We start from the raw sequence: 10,460 nt of genomic DNA, 5'->3' as shown, positions 1-10,460 counted from the left end.
TTCTACAGCTTTACAAAACTATTTTCTGTCTCTCTATCCTTATTCTATGAGCTTTTTTTCTATTTTAAATTCATTTTACTTTATTTTTTACTTTTTTCTTTTTTCTTTTTGAGACAGAGTCTCTGTGACCCAGGTGGGAGTGCAGTGGTGTGATCTCGGCTCACTGCAACCTCTGCCTCCTGGGTTCAAGTGATTCTCCTCCCTCAGCCTCCTGAGTTGAGTAGCTGGGATTACAGACTTGTGCCACCACACCTGGCTAATTTTTTTTTTTTTTTTTTTTTTTTTTTTTGGTAGAGATGGGGTTTCACCATGTTGGCCAGACTGGTCTCAAATTCTTGACCTCAAGTGATCGTCCAACTCAGCCTCCCAAGGTGCTAGGATTACACGTGTGAGCCACCATGCCCAGCCTACTTTTTTACTTTTTAAATGCTTTTATTTGAAACCAAGACACAAACAAGCATATTAGCCTATGCATGGTCAGGATCATCAATATCACTGTCTTCCACCCTCCCATTTCATCCCACTGGAAGGTCTTCGGGACAATAACATGCATGGAGCTGTCATCTCCTATGATAACAATGCGTTCTCCTGGAATAGCTCCTGAAAGGCTTGCCTGAAGTTGTTTTACAGTTAACTTTTTAAAATCAGTAGAGGGAGTACTCTCAAATAACAATAAAAACTATGTTATAGTAGGTATAAGAAGTAGTAATATAGTTGTTTATTATCATTATCATGCAGTATGTACTCTATATAATTATATGGGCTTTACTTTTACATGACTGGCAGTGCAGATTTCTTTATGCCAGCTTCACCACAAGCCTGTGTGCAACAATGCTTTGTGCTGTGACATTATGACGGCTACAATGTCACTGGGCAACAGTAATTTTTTAGCTCCATTATAATATTTTTCTTTTTCTTTCTCTCTCTCTTTTTTTTTTTTTTAAGACAGTGTCTCATTCTGTCATCCAGGCAGGAGTGCAGTGGCACACTCCAGAAATCAGTTGCCCAGGCTGGAGTGCAATGGCACCATCTCGGCTCACGGCAATCTCCACCTTCCAGGTTCAAGTGATTCTCCTGCCTCAGCCTCACAAGTAGCTGGGATTACAGGCACATGCCACCACACCTGGATAATTTTTGTATTTTTAGTAGAGATGGGGTTTCACCATGTTGACCAGGCTAGTATCGAACTCCTGACCTCAGGTGATCCACCCACCTGGGCCTCCCAAAGTGCTGGAATTACAGGCATGAGCCACCGTGCCCGGCCTGTTCCATTATAATCTTACGGGACCATAATCGTGTATACGGTCCCTTGTTGACCAGAACATTGTTTGCAGCACATGACTGTATCAATCACTCATAGGCAAAATTATCAGAGTGAGAAATCACAAATCATTACCTTGCTCTGTTGCTAAAACAAAACTTACAGACCTCAGATCTCAATACGGGTAAATCTAAAATACTGAAATCAGTCTTTGTTACTTCATCCCTGTACAAGTAAATAAAGAGTGATCTTCATTTGGGAGGCATGTGATGCAGGCTTTTTGTAGGAAAAGATGATCCCTTTTAAAAAGAAAGATTGAGTTTCAACCCCTGAGTACATCTCCTTAGATGTTTCAGATCAAAGTTGGGAATGTGACCTGTATTCAAATCAATTCTAATTCATAAGTATTTCTAGAGTGTCTGTTATGTGGAAAATTCATTTTCTGGTAGAAACAGGTTATTGAGAAATGGAAGAAAACTAATAGATCCCCAATAGCAATTGTATTCAGAGACAACACTGCGTAATATGAGAAACTCTTACAAATAAATAATGATTGCTAAGGGATCTGATTTGAGTTCCATCTTTCAGATACAATGAATTCAAACTTCTTAATAACTAAGCCAAGTCTATTCTAGTCTATTTGAAATAAACTCTTAAAAAGTTTATTTTTGAAATTTCTACTGGGAAAAAAAATTTGCAGTAAACAAATTTGCAACATAAAGGCAAATGCGACAGTGTATTTCACCAGTAAACACATTTGCAACATAAAAGTAAATGCAACAGTGTATTTCACCAAATAAGAGGGTAATTTTCAAGGACTCCAGCAACATTCACTGGGCAGCAATAATAAATGTCAGTTAAGGAATCTCATCTACCCATTAAAGCCAGTCTAGTGGGATCTATATTTTGGCAAAGTAATTAGCAATGTACTCAAGATGGCATAGCTTTGATTATCAAACATTCTGAATTTTTTTAAAAAAATTATTATTTACATTTATCATTTGTATACCTAGGCCTATTCTTCCTGTGACTTTAGGCTGGTGAGGTGTTATCTGTACAAAGGAAATTTTAAATATGTATTCAGTTACCAAATAACTTTAAAACTTCTGTAATAAGAAACGTTCAAATAATAGCCAAGAGGATTCAACAGTGCAAAACAAAATCCTATTCTGCCATCTAGAGGAAACACACTGTCTAGGAAACTAATTTACCTCTTGATGGCCCCTGAAAGCTTAAAATTAGAAGAAATATTCTACTTAAAAAGAGAGGGGAGGAGTTGTGAGAGGCTGTATATATTTTTTTCTATGCCACCATATCAGATTTTATCAAAGAGAAGAAAATAATATTTCAAAAAGAACTTTTTAAAAAACAGCATTCACCTGTCTTCCTCTTCTGAATCACATTTAAGTTATATTCACATTTAAACTCCTCTGGAGTTCTTTATTAAGTGACAAATAAACAAAAAAAAAGAGAGAGAGAGAAAGAGAAGAACAAGAAGGTTGAGAAGAACAAGAAGATCAAGAAGAACAAGGTCAGCTGGGTCCGGTGTCTCACACCTGTAATCCCAGCACTTTGGGAGGCCGAGGTAGGCAGATCACTTGAGGTCAGGAGTTCGAGACCAGCCTGGCCAACATGGTAAAACCCCATCTCTACCAAAAATACAAAAATTAGCTGGGTGTGGTGGCACGTGCCTGTAAACCTAGCTACTTATGAGGCTGAGGCAGGAGAATTACTTGAACCTGGGAGGCGAAGGTTGCAGTGAACCTAGATTGTGCTACTGCACTCCAGCCTGGGTGACAGAGTGAGACTCCGAACAAGGTCAAGAAGAACAAGAAATACATCCCTTAACTTACTGTGACATGGGTTTACTGACTGTCAGGACTAGAGAATAGAAAAAAGGAGAAGGCAGGAGAGAGAAAGAGAACGATGAGAAGGAAGAGGAGGAAGAAGAAGGCAGAGGGAAGAAGAGAAGAAGCAAGAGGGAAGGAAGGAAGAGGAGAGAGAAAAATGAGGAAGAAGAAAATAAGAAGAGGAAGACAAGAGAGAGAGGATGAGAAGGAAAACAAACCCCAAAGCCTCTCATTTGCTGATTACATATTTTATTGCTAATGCTTCAGCTTAAACTATCTTTTTGTGATTGTTTACATTGTAGATTTCCAATACCATATTAACTTTTTTTTCTTTTTTCTTTTTCTTTTTCTTTTTTTTGATGGATTCTGGCTTTGCTGCCCATGCTGAAGTGCAGTGGCGCAATCTTGGCTCACTGCAACCTCCGCCTCCCAGGTTCAAGCAATTCTCCTGCCTCATTCTCCCGAGTAGCTGGGACTACAGGCACGCACCACCATGCTCTGGCTAATTTTTGTATTTTTAGTAGAGATGGGGTTTCACCATGTTGGCCAGGTTGATCTCAAACTCTTGACCTCAGGTGACCTGCCCCCCTCAGCCTCCCAAAGTTCTGGGATTACAGATGTAAGCCACCGCACCTGGCCCACATTTAAAAATTTTCTTAGCTAATATATACCTACTGTTAAACAGTATTATAAACCGCAATATATCTGTTACAGGTACATTGTATTTGATTTTCAGAGCATATTACATATACAATTTTTTAAAAATCAGGAACAAAGGGCATCCTGTATAATCAAATGACTTCATAACAGAAAGGAACATTAAGAATAATCTATGTCAGCTGGGGGTGGCGACTCAACACCTGTAATCCCATTTTGGGAGGCTGAGGTGGGCAGATCACCTGAGGTCAGGAGTTTGAGACCAGCCTGGCCAACACGGTGAAACCCCATCTCTACTAAAGATACATAAAAATTAGCCAGGTATTGTTTTATTTGTTTATTTTTTGTAGTGATGGAGTCTCACTATGTTGCCCAGGCTGGTGTCAAACTCCTGGGATCAGGCAGTCCTCCCACTTCAGCCTCCCAAAGTGCTGGGATTGCGAGCATGAGCCACCAGGTTGCTGCACAAGCCACCTGGCTTGTTCTCCTGTTCTCTTTCTTGATCAGTGTACTGCTGACATGCATAGTTTCAATTTGTGAAAATTCCTTAACTGTCCACTTCTGGAATGTGCACTTTCCTGTACCTATATTACCCTTCAAGTTAAAAACTCGCAAATAAAATGAAAAGTTAATTTGGGGAAAGAAAAAAAAATGAGCTGTCAAGCAATGAGAAGACATGCGGGAAGTTTAAATGCATATTACCATGAAAAAAGCCAATCTGAAAAGGCTACATATTTTATGGTTCTAACTATATGACATTCTCAAAAAGGCAAAATTATGGAGACAGCAAAAAGATAGTGGCTGTCAGGGGTTAGGTGGAAGGGAAGGAGGAACAGGCAGAGCAGAGGGATTTTAGAACAGTGAAAGTATTCTGTATGATATTATAATGGTGAGTGCATGTTATTATGCATGCGTCAAACCCCATAGAATCTACAATACCAAGAGTAAACCCTATGGACTTTGTTGGGTGATGATGAAGTGCCCTGTAGATTCTTTAGTCACAACAAATGTACCACTGCGGTACAGGATGTTGATAGTAAGGGAGGCTGTGTGGGGGTGGGAGGGAATGGCAGGTGGTATATGGGAACCCTTTATACTTTCTGCTCAATGTTTCTTTGAATCTAAAGGATAAAGCCTATTTTAGTCCAGGTGTGGTGGCTCACACCTGTAATCCCAGCACTTTGGGAGGCCAAGGTGGGCAGATCATGAGGTCAGGAGTTCGAGACCAGCCTGGCCAACATGGTCAAACCCCATCTCTACTAAAAATACAAAAATTAGCCAGGCATGATGGTGAGTGCCTGTAATCCCAGCTACTCAGGAGGCTGAGGCAGGAGAATCACTTGAACCCGGGAGGTGGAGGTTGCAGTGATTCAAGATCGCGCCATTGCACTCCAGCCTGGGCAACAAAAGTGAAACTCATCTCAATAAATAAATAAATAAAATAAAAATAAAAAAATAAGAATAAAGTCTATTTTTTAAAAAAGGAAAGGGGTATCCCTGGCAACTGTTTGATTCTGCATTCTCCCAAACCTGCTTGCTAAGGATATAAAAGGCTTTTATCCATTCTCAGGATATTCCTAGTCACCCCATTGGTTGGGTAGGGTTTGTGTCTCATTCACTCTCACCACTAGCCTGGAGATAAAGTCACCTTAAAAGCTGCACCAGGTGCAGTGGCTCATGCCTATAATCCCAGCACTTTGGGAGGCCGAGGTGGGCAGATCACTTGAAGTCGGGAGTTTGAGACTAGCCTGGCCAACATGGTGAAAACCCATCTCTACTAAAAAATACAAAAATTAGCCAGGCGTGGTGGCTCACGCCTGGATTCCCAGCACTTTGGGAGGCTGAGGCAGGCAGATCACTTGAGGTCAGGAGTTTGAGACCAGCCTGGCCAACATGGTGAAAACCTATCTCTACTAAAAAATACAAAAATTAGCCAGGTGTGGTGGCACACGCCTGTAATTTCAGCTACTCGGGAACTGAGGCAGGGGGATTGCTGGAACCCGGGAGGTGGAGGTTGCAATGAGCCGAGATCGCACCACTGCACTCCAGCCTGGGCAACAGAGTGAGACTCTGTCTAAAAAAAATAAAATAAAGCTGGATATTGCCAGTTTCCAGGCTCTCAGATTGGAGTTTGCCAGGCTCTTTTTCCTACTGTAAGTCCAGCAAGCTTGGGTTGCTATGGCTAATGTTGATGTATTCTATCTGAATTCCCAATCAATGTTCAGCTGAGGAACCCTTCTTTTCCTCTCTCAGGGTTCTTCCCTATGACTGATGAGCACGACCCTGTCCCCTCCACCAGCTTTCTCCCCGCACAGTGTGTTCGGTCCATATCTTGACTTTTCCTGCAGAAATAATAATGGTCTCACTTTGTTAAAGCAAAAGGCCACCAGTGAATATGTAAAACAGTTATTTCTTCCAAAGCAAGGAAGAGTTGGGTTTATAAGGCAGTGGTTCTCAAACTTTAACTTGCATTGGAATCATCTGGAGGGCTTGTTGAAACAGATTTCTGGGCCCTTACCTTGAGAGTTGCTAATATAAAAAGTCTGGGATGGAGTCTGAAAATCTGCATTTCTAACAAGTTCCTAGTTGATGCTGACATCATTGTTTGAGAACCACTCTAAGGGTTAGTCTCTATGAGCAAAAATATGGTTTGAATGGAACATAGGGAATTGGAAGAATTTTAATCTCCTTATCAAATTTCCCCAGTGGAAGCATGATCATTCACTTTCACTGACTGGCTGACTTTCTGAAGCATTGACTCGTCACTGATTGATTGTCAGTATGCATTCATGTGAGGCTGTCGTTCCTACCTGTAAGGATATAGCAAAAAGACAGTATTTTTCCTTTCTTGAATCTGGAGTACAAAACCTTTTTATTCTCACTTTTATGGGCGCATACCCATATTGGCCCTTCCCCATCAAAAGCAGGGATATTAGTTTCTCCCATTAAGAGAGTGCACCACAATTTTTCTTACTGGTAGGTAATCATCAAAGGAGTCTCATGTAAAAATGTAGGGGCTCGTCTACAGAGTGGGATTCATTGGAGTCACTAGAAGTTATAACTCTACTGAGGACTCCACCATTCAGCAAAATTGATCGGGACTGAATTGTTGTAATTCTTTATTTTTCCTTATTAACTCAGACCTGAACAATCTGTATATAACCACCCTACAGGTGGATTCGCCTTGCTTGCTGCCTAGACAGAGATGACTTATCAAGACAGGAGAACTGCAATAAAGAGTAATCCACGCACAGCCTGACAATTCAGAGATTGGAGGTTTTAAAGATAATTTGGTAGGTAGGGGGCCAGTGAATCGGGGGTTCTGATTGGTCAGGTCAAAGATGAAATCACAGGGAGTTGAAGCTGCCCTGAGTCACTTCCTGGGTGAGGACCACAAGACAAGAGCCAATTTATCGATCTGAGTAGTGCCTGCTGATCCACTGAGTACAGGGTCTACAAAATGTCTCAAACACTGATCTTAGGTTTTACAATAGTGATGTTATCCCCAGGAGCAATTTGGGGAGGTTTAGAATCATGCAGCCTACAGCTGCATGACTCCTAAACAATAATTTCTAATCTTTTGGCTAATGTGCTAGTCCTACAAAGGCAGTCTAGTCGCCAGCCAAGAAGGGGATTTGTCTTGGGAAAGGGCTGTTATCGTTTTTGTTTCAAACTATAAACTGAGTTTCTTCCAAAGTTAGTTCAGCCAGCTCCCAGGAATGAACAAAGACAGCTTGGAGGTTAAAAGCTGTTAAAAGATGGAGTCGGTTAGGTCAGATCTCTTTCACTGTCTCAGTTATTATTTTGCAATGGTGGTTTCATGTATGCCACAGGCTCCAGGAAACAAAGGAGATGGATGGGAAATCAACATCTCTTTTTCCCTATCAAATTTCTCCTTACCACAGTCATACACATAACTATCACTGGGGCATTCTGTGGGTTTAGGGGGAGAATCAGCCACAGCCCTAATCTCACCCTGGGAAACCCTCAGAGGTGGAACATGGTCTCAAGTACTTTTGAATGAGGGTGGTAACTACAACCACATGAAGCTGGCCATTTCCAGAGAGCAATACTGGATACAATAATAAGTGGTGGGGACATATCTTCACTTTATTGATTTGTTAAATTGTGCACGTTGTTTCATGCACTTCGTGTAAGTTATAATTTTCACAAAGGAAATTATAACTTTGACAAGGAAAGAAAAAACAGGTTTGAAAAGGAGCCACTGTTCTGGTTTGCATCCATTTTTGCTTTTTGTTTTGTTTATAAGCAGAGGGAGTTAGAATTCCTATTTAGCTCAGGCAGGCACATAGCTAAGAATTCCCTCAGAATGTGAAATCCTTCTCCAAGCCTTTTCTCTCCACCTCTTCTGAGCCACAGGGTCCCTGTTCTGAATACAGATTGCCGTTGCTAGCCAAGTGACTTCCATTATGCCTATGCATCCCCTGAACTTCCTTTTTGGGCAAAGCATATCTGGAGGAAATTCTTTCATTTCCCTTTCATTCTGTTAATAAGAGAAAATGAAGCCAGAGCTCAAGTTTCTTGAACCTTTGTCCACGGTAGTGAACAGCTTTAGAACCACATGCATCTGGGCCAGGTGTGGTGGCTCACGCCTGTAATCCCAGCACTACGGGAGGCCAAGGCGGGCAGATCACCTGAGGTCAGGAGTTTTTTGTAAAAATACAAAAAAATTTGCCTGTAATTGGTGCATGCCTGTAATCCCAGCTACTTGGGAGGTTGAGGCACGAGAGTTGCTTGAACCCAGGAAGCAGAGGTTGCAGTGAGAGTTGCAGTGTAATTTTAAATTGAATATGAAAATACCGTAATTCAGAACAGAGTCAAAGAATAAATTAGATGATCCCTATCAAGTATGAAGTATCTTGATGTTGAGTTATATAGTGTCATCTGCCAAAATAAGGTGATTAATTTGAAAGAAGTGATAAAATAGCCAATCCCATTTTGGAAGACATGGATTCAATGTTATTATCGAACTCAAACTACATTTGTTTCTGTTGCAGAATAATTCTCAAGTATAGCAATATCATCAAATCTCCAAGTCCTCACAAAAATGTCAGGTCAAAAATCTTAGATGGGAATTCAAACTTGCTGAGGAGTACACATTTGTTTTCTCAGTAGGAAGGGTTTTTTAAACAAAGAAAGGTTTGTTAAATCAAGAATCAGTGTACGAGCCGGGCACAGTGGCTCACGCCTGTAAACCCAGCATTCTGAGAGGTCGAAGCAGGCAGATGGCTTGAGCCCAAAAGTTCGAGACTAGCCTGGGGAACATGGTGGGACCACATCTCTACAAAAAGTACAAAAAATTACACGGGTGTAGTGGCACATGCCTGTGGTCCCAGCTACTCGGGAGGCTGAGATGGAAGGATCACTTGAGCCTGGGAGGCAGCGGTTGCAGTGAGCCAAGATCGCAAGTGGCCACCTCAGCATGTGAGGGTTTTGTTCAGGATGCTCTTTTAGCTCACATGAAGTCGAATTAACTCCCCAGGACATGTGAATGTGTTACCTTACCTGGCATAAGGGCCTCAAGGCGCGAAGGTTATCCTGGATTATCAAGGAAAACCTAGTTAGAAACACTAGGGTGCTTAATATGAGAAAAGCATAGGATGATGAGAATGGGTAGATGTGTTGACAGAAGCCAGATGGTGGAGTGATGTGAGGAAGGGGCCATGAGCTGAGAAATGCACACAGCCTCTGAAAGCTGAAAAAGGTGAGGATATGAGTTCTCTCCTGAACCTTGAGGAGAAACACAGCCCTGCTGGCACCTTAATTTTAGACTGTTTTAAACCACAAAATTGGTGGTAATTAGTCAAAACCAGTGATTATCTGCGCATGGGGAGTGAAGCAGAAGGGAGCATTACAAAGTGACATTAGGAAACTTTTGGAGTGACAGATATTTTCATTACCCAGATTGTGGTGATGATTTTGCAAATGTATACACATCAAAGCTTTTCGAATTGTACACTTTAACCATGAACAGTTTAATGCATTCATTATACCTACAAAAATACCTACATAAAACATGCTTTAAAAAAGATACCAATCTTAAGTTTACTGATTAAAAAATAACAGGCAGAATGAAATCTTACTAGTTTCTGGTGTCTTTCAGAAGAAATCTGAGTGTTCCATGTGTAGCAGAACTCTTAAGCTTAGGTACCTGAGATTCCTAACCTTCTACTCAAAATTCCTAACTCTGTAAATATGAGTAATTTTCCTATGTAGGCAACTTTTATCACATTCCCAAAGAGGTCTGTGAGCAAAAATGGTGGAGTTAAAACCACTTTAGAGGAATCTGAAGAATGAACATAGTGAAAATGTTATCCCACTCATTATTAGATCTCAATTTTATTTTATTTTTTACAAGGACACAACTTTGGTAGATGATCCCAATTCTACCCCACAATGGAGTACACACCAATCGGGATCACCTTCCCAGGTCAGGGATTCCCCTTCTCTGGTAAATGCACCTTCCACTTGGCCAGTTGTTTAGATCAGAGAGGAAATGACCCAGTGCAGGCTAATGAGCAATTTCCCTGGGGAATATGGAATTGTAACGGAAAGTCTAACAATAATCTGACTTCTCCCTCGTACAAACTTAGGAGGCTACTGGACTTGGGACATTATCTGTTATGTGGATCAGGAAACAGAGAAATCCAGTCAGGTGAAAGACAGAAAGA

This window comes from Pongo abelii, chromosome 8 (genome assembly GCF_028885655.2).
Source record: "Pongo abelii isolate AG06213 chromosome 8, NHGRI_mPonAbe1-v2.0_pri, whole genome shotgun sequence".
NCBI lineage: Eukaryota > Metazoa > Chordata > Mammalia > Primates > Hominidae > Pongo > Pongo abelii.
The sequence above is the reverse complement of the archived record's forward strand: the minus strand, read 5'-3'. Positions refer to the sequence as shown.